Below are 7,764 nucleotides of genomic sequence, written 5' to 3'. Positions count from 1 at the left end.
CTAGGGGTCCTATAACCCCTAGGGACATATTCAAATCGTTCATATGGGTCAAATTGGGTCATAGAGTGACCTATGACACCCTTTGACCCATTAAACGATGACATATGTCCCTAGGGGTCGTAGGACCCATAGGTACATATTCGAATCGTTCATATGGGTCAAAGGGGGTCATAGGGTGACCTATGACCCCCTTTGAACCATTAAACGATGACATAACCCTTTGACCCGTATGAACGATTCGAATATGTCTCTAGGGGTCCTAAGACCCCTAGAGAAATATTTGAATCGTTCATATGTGTCAAAGGGGGTCATAGGGTGACCTATGACCCCCTTTGTCCCATTAAACGACGAAATATATCACTAGGGGTCGTATAACCCCTAGGGACATATTCAAATCATTCATATTGGTCAAAGGGGCTCATAGGGTGACCTATGACTCCCTTTGACCCATTAAATGATGACATATGTCTCTAGGGGTTCTATGACCCCTACGAAAATATTCGAATGGGTAATATGGGTAAAAGGGGGTCATAGGGTGACCTATGACTCTTTTTGACCCATTAAACGACAACATATGTCTCTAGGGTTCCTAGAACGCCCAGGGACATATTCAATGGGTAATATGGGTCAAAGGGGGTCATAGGGTGACCTATGACCCTCTTTGACCTATTAATCAACGACATATGTTGCTAGGGGTTCTCGGACCCCTAGGAACATATTCGAATGGGTCATATGGGTCAAAGGGGGTCATAGGGTGACCTATGACCCCCTTTGACCCATTAAACGATGAAATATGTCTCCAGGGGTCCTAGAACTCCTAAAGACATATTCGAATTGTTGATATGGGTCAAAGAGGGTCACAGGTCACCATTAAACAATGACATATGTTGCTAGGGGTCCTCGGACCCGTAAGAACATATTCGAATGGGTCATATGGGTCAAAGGGGGTCATAGGGTGACCTATGACACCCTTTGACCCATTAAATGATGAAATATGTCCCTAGGGGTCCTAGGACCCCTAGGGATATATTTGCATCTTTCATATGGGTCAAACGGGGTCATAGGGTGACCTATGACCCCCTTTGACCCATTATACAATGACATATATCGCTAGAGGTCCTCGAACCTCGAAGAACATAGTCAAATGGGTCATATGGGTCAAAGGGTGTTATAGGGTGACCTATGACCCCCTTTGACCTATTAAACAATGACATATGTCTCTAGGGGTCCTATAACCCCTAGGGACATATTCGAATTGTTCATATGGGTCAAAGGGGGTTATAGGGTGACCTATGACCCCCTTTGACCCATTAAACGATGACATATGTCCCTAAGGGTCCTAGGACCCCTAGAGATATATTCGAATCGTTCATATGGGTCAAAGGGGGTCATAGGGCTGACCTATTAAATGACGACATATATCTCTAGGGGTCTTATAATCCTTAGTGACATATTCGAATTGTTCATATGGGTCAAAGGGAACGACGACATATGTCCCTAGGGGTCCTAGGATCCCTAGGGATATATTTGAATCGTTCATATGGGTCAAAGGGGGTCATAAGGTGACTTATGAGACCCTTTGACCCATTAAATGATGACATATGTCCCTAGGGGTCCTAGGACCCCTAGGGATATATTCGAATCGTTCATATGGGTCAAAGGGGGTCATAGGGTGACCTATGACCCCCTTTGACCCATTAAACGATGATATATGTCGCTAGAAGTCCTCGGACCCATAAGAACATATTCGAATGGGTCATATGTGTCAAACACACCCTATGACCCCCTTTGACCCATTAAACGACGATATATGTCTCTAGGGGTTCTAGAACCCTTAGGGACATATTCGAATTGTTCATATGGGTCAAAAAGGGTCATAGGGTGACCTATGACCCCCTTTGACTCATTAAACGATGACATATGTCTTTAGGGATCCTATAACCCCTAGGGACATATTTGAATCATTGATATGTGTCAAAGGGGGTCATAGGGTGACCTATGACCCCCTTTGACACATTAAAAAGATGACATATGTTCCTAAGGGTCCTAGGACCCATAGGGACATATTCGAATCGTTCATATGAGTCAAAGGGGGTCATAGGGTGACCTATGACACACTTTGACCCATTAAACAATGACATATGTCCCTAAGGGTCCTAAGACCCCTAAGGACATATTTGAATCGTTTATATGGGTCAAAGGGGGTCATAGGGTGACCTATGACCCCCTTTGACCCATTAAACAACGACATATGTCTCTAGGGGTTCTAGAACCCCTAGGGACATATTCAAATTGTTCATATGGGTCAAAGGGGGTCATAGGGTGACCTATGACTTCCTTTGACCCATTAAATGATGACATCCGTCTCTAGGGGTCCTATAACCCCTAGGGACATTCAAATCGTTCATATGAGTCAAAGGGTGTCATAGGGTGACCTATGACACCCTTTGACCCATTAAAGGATGAAATATGTCTCTAAGGGTCTTAAGACCCCTAGGGACATTCGAATTGTTCATATGGGTCAAAGGGGGTCATAGTGTGAATTATGACCCCCCATGACCTATTGAACGACGACATATGTCTCTAAGGGTCGTATAACCCCTAGAGACATATTCGAATCGTTCATATGGGTCAAAGGGGGTCATAGGGTGACCTATGACATCGTTTGAGCCATTAAATAATGACATATGTCCTTAGGGGTCCTAAGACCCCTAAGGACATATTCGAATCATTCATATGGGTCAAAGGGGGTCCTAAGGTGCCCTATGACCCCCTTTGACCTATTAAATGACGACATATGTCTCTAAGGGTCTTAGGGACATATTCGAATGACCCATATGGGTCAAAGGTGGTCATAGGGTGACCTACGACCCTCTTTGACCCATTAAACGATGACATATGTCCATAGGGGTCCTAGGACCCCTACGGACATATTCAAATCATTTGTATGTATATGGGTTAAAAAATGAAAGGATATATATATTGTATTTATACTATTTTATGATAATAATAATAATAATATAATTAAACATTAAATATTAATATTATCATATCTATAGTAATAATAATAATACTATTATAGTTATAATAATAATATATATATTAATGCTATATTGTAGCATAATAATAATAATAATATAAATAAACACTAAATATTTACACTATTATATCTATAGTAATAATATTAATACTATTATGGGTATAATAATATCGATACTATAGCTATATTAATACTATCTATTAATATTACTATATATTAATACTATTATATGTATATGAGCAATGTTAGTATGCTAATAGAAACCAAATTTAAATAAAGCTTCTACAAACTAAACAAAATTCATAAACTTCAAGATAGACTAAGATGATCTCTCAATTGAAAATATGAGCCATTAATGTGCTCTCTCAATGAGAAGCTCTCTTGTTGAGTGGCTTTATCTAAATGGATAGGATGTATGCTCAATATGCTTCCAAAGGCTTCAATGGATGATTGTGGATTTTTGGTGTGGATAGATGGCTTTAGTATGGATTTGACTCTCAAAATAGCATTATAAATTTACTTCATGGATTGTGTTATTTTGCAAAGGGGAAGGATCCAATTTATAGGCAAGAGGCTTGAGGGATTGAGGGCTAAGATGCAAGGATGGGAAAAAGCTCATGGAGGGCTTAGATTGCATGAGAGGAGAGCACATGGATTGTGCTTCCTTAAAACCAATCAAGGAGTGACACATGTCACATGGTGAGAGGATGGAGGAAAGGGGAAGGATGAGTCAACAAAAGAGGCTCAAGGGATAAAATCTTCATAAAGACCCTCATAATGACTTGTAAGAGCAATAAAAAGGCTTGGAAGAGTCATTTATGGCCTAGTGGACTTCATAAAATTTTATGGTTGAGATATTTTGAGGGTGATGAGTGCAATTTTGACTTGGACTTGATTAGGAAACTTTTAAGCTTGCTTAGGCTTGTGCAAATGATTAGAGGATGGATTAGGATAGTTTAGGATTAGCTTAGGGATAGGCAAGTGGATGGCATTTAATGAGGGTGGGTGAAGGAGGAGATATTTGTTAACTTTGGCTTAGGTTAGTAATTCTTAACCCATGTTTAGGGAATGTGACAAGGTTAGGAGGGGATTAGGATTAGGTTTAAAGACATCTTCTAGAAGAGTCTAGACTTTGGATGAGGATAAAGACTTTTTAGAATAGTCTAGAATGTCCTAGGATGAGGATGAAGACTTTCTAGAAGAGTCTAGAACTTCTTAGGATAAGATTTTATGAAATAAATAAATTTTTATTTATTTCAAGGGTTTTGGTTGAGGAGATATTTATTAAAATATTTTTAATAAACATGAGGATTAATACTTAATCTTGATCAAATATTTTGAGTTGGGATTAGGGGTAGGAAATGATGAGATTAGCCTTTAATTAAAATTAAAGAAGGATTAGAAAATTTTGGAAGAGGTTAGTGGTCTTAAGGAAATTGGCCAAGTTTTGGGCAAAAAATAAACTTTTTATTTATTTTAGAATTTTTGGTCAATTTATTAATTAAATAATTAATAAATAAGGAAATAATGTTTAAATAAGATTTAAACATTTTTGGGAGGGATTCCTTAATTAAATATTTTTAATTAAGATAAAAGGATTTAATGGCATAAAAATTAATTAATTAATTAATTAAATAATTAATTAATTAATGATGATGTCATCAGGGATTTTTTCAAAAAATAAAAATACTTTATTTTTTAAAGGATTTTTAGGTGTCTACATTATATATTAATACTATTGATACTTTATATTAATACTATTATATATTAATACTATTATACTATTAGCTTAGTAATAAACCAAAGTCGGATATCCGATTTTATTGGCACCAATTTCCAATAATTCCCTGTCCCTGCAGACCCAAAAACATCACTTTTTCGCTTTTTTTTATAGGTTTTGAAAAAAGTCACGTTTTGGGGCCCAACTAATGAATTTTTTTTTAAAAATGTAACCTTAGGTGTTCGAACTTGTCATCTGAATGAGGAGCAGCAGTTGTCGAAAGGATAAACGCAAAAGGAAGGTATCCAATGAAGACATTGTGACATATAGAGAAAGGGACAAAATGGAACACCGAAGAAAAAGACAAGGTATTCTAAATATTAGTCAAGTTGACGATGAATTAATCGAAGGTGAAATCAAAGAATTAGATAATGAATATGTACAGTTGCAGAATGAAAATGTACCTATTGAAAACAATAATGCCAAAATTGAAAATTTGGAGAATGAAAAGTTTGAAAAAGAAATGCCACCAAGTCATAATCCAAATTGCATAATTGACCATGTCGAAGATGATAATGCACAGGAACCTAATGCATAAGAACCTTACATATCTCCTAATTATAATCGGCATGAAGGTTCTAAAATACCAAAATGGATAATTGAAATTGATGAAACGATTATTGCTAGTTTGGAAGGAAAATAATTAGAAAGAACCATTCGGTTATGGGCTTCAAGACTATATTAGATGTTTTTCAGCAAGAAAACAGTGGTAGAGCAATGTCAGCTTTTCATGCACTTATTAAAGATGCAAAAAATGAGACTTATGCTTTCCAAATTGAAGATTCGTGTCAATAAAAAGTTGGAAAGAAATGCCATTATCGTGAAGAATCTTTTCAGTGCTCTCAATAGCATTAGGAAAAATAGCAAAGAGAAGGATAATAGAGCTGCTCAAAGGATCATTACAACCTCTTTGGTAAGTCATCATTTGAGAAAGGGTAGATATATGAGACAAACTTGTATTAATTTGAATCTAAATCATACTACTTTGAGAAGAGCACTTAGTTGACGAGAGAAAATTGATGATCCTCTTCAAAATGAAACATGGGCATTTGGTGGGAGACTTCCATGTTTTGATAAGAAGCTATCCGACAATGTGAAGAAAAAAATTACACAATTTTGGCACTCTAACTCACGAGTATCACCCAATACTAAAGATGTCTTAAAGTTAAGAATTGGCATCAGAGATCGCACGCCACATCCTAAAAACCATTTAGAAGTAAGTCAAACTATGTTGTTCATACAATTTAGAGAGAGTCATCCAAGTCTTCATATATCACAAAGGGCTTTTGAATCTTTGAAGCCATTTTATTTTGTGCCACTCAAAATTCGAAATACATGTTGTTGCAAATATCATGTTGAGTTTTCTATGCACCATGAACTATTACGCTCCATCCATTCTACTTTGCATAGTAAAGAAATGTTGGAGGATTGTGGGCCTAGTGGGCTTCCAAAATTATCAAGAGACTTGCTAGATCAACTCTTATGTCGTAGAGTTGATGGTTGTTCCTTTTATAGAAATACTTGCTTAAATGAGAAGTGTTTAAAATGTGGTGGCTTATCCAAGTTTGACACATGTTTCCATGAGGGGTGCGAACAAGATCTTGGAAAGACAATACTAAAAAAAAAGGTATATGAAATGGTGAAATACACATTGAAGAGTGGGAGTGAGAGCTCTAGATGTGAATTGGTTGGAAAAGATATCAGTGTGGCTAATTTTTTTTTAGATTTCAAGGAAAATCTTTTTTACAAGTATGCAAGACAGTCACAGGTCTTAGTGGTTGGATTAACAATTTAGAACGTGTAAGGAGACTTTTCCCATTGGCACTATTATATCAGTTATTGATTTTTCTGAGAACTACACATTGCAACCTCAAAATGAGACACAATCTCAGTATTACAACTCCATTCAGATTGCAATTTTTTTTCACATAACATATAGACATGCCCCTGATAGTGCGGAAGATAATCGAAAGATTATTAGAGAGTATCATTTTTATATGAGTGATGATAGATCTCACTCTCACGAGTTTGTGCAACATTGTTTTGAGAATTTTTTTGATTTCTTACATGAGCATGCAATTGCTATGGATAGACATATCATTTAGTCAGATAATTGTAAAGGTCAATTCAAGAATGCTCGCATGTTTTATTGGTTGTGTAGGATGCACGTAGAGAGAGGGGTGCCTCATATTTGGAGTTTTTTTGAGTTCGGCCATGGAAAAGGGTAACATGATGGAGCAGGGGCATGTGTGACGAGAGCTCTAGTTAAGGAGCAACTGAAGATTTCAGCAATAGAGCTTCTTGATGCTCGTAGCATTGTTGATTGGTGTAGTTTAGCATTATCACAGGGGGGGACTCTTGATTAAGTGGTACGCAGGTTCTTTTGGTTGGTTAAGGAAGGGTCCATAGGTGATAGATCAGATTGTGCTACAGTGAGAGACTCATCAAAAATGCATTCATTTCGGAGCTCTAATTCTAGTACATGGACCATTTGGACACGACAACTAGCTTGTTTTTTTCATACTTGTTTTCAGTGTGATTGGGATCACTATGAGTCAAGTGAGTGAGTGGACACATGGGCTCCACATTATCTTACTCCATTGTCTATCATACCCTCTATCAAAAATGATGACATGAAAAGTTCACTTGAGCATAACCATCTATCAGATCTACTTCAGCCAGGACATGTCTTTGCATTGGTTGCACCACAGGAGAATGATGAGAAATCTGATTATTGGTTAGCACATTGTGTAAGAGGCAAACAAAAACTTGCACAACCGATCATAGATGATGATGGATTCACGTATCCTATTGGTTCAATGGTTGTTGCTGGAACATGGCTGCAGACATACATGCTTAGAAGGATCTCTTAAATAAACTCTCCTAGAATCCATCAACGGTTGAGATCGATTCAGATCAATGGTCAAGATTGAAGATGAGGTTC

This window comes from Cupressus sempervirens, chromosome 3, assembly GCF_028749045.1.
Source record: "Cupressus sempervirens isolate cs-2001-9-10 chromosome 3, ASM2874904v1, whole genome shotgun sequence".
Lineage (NCBI taxonomy): Eukaryota > Viridiplantae > Streptophyta > Pinopsida > Cupressales > Cupressaceae > Cupressus > Cupressus sempervirens.
The sequence above is the reverse complement of the archived record's forward strand: the minus strand, read 5'-3'. Positions refer to the sequence as shown.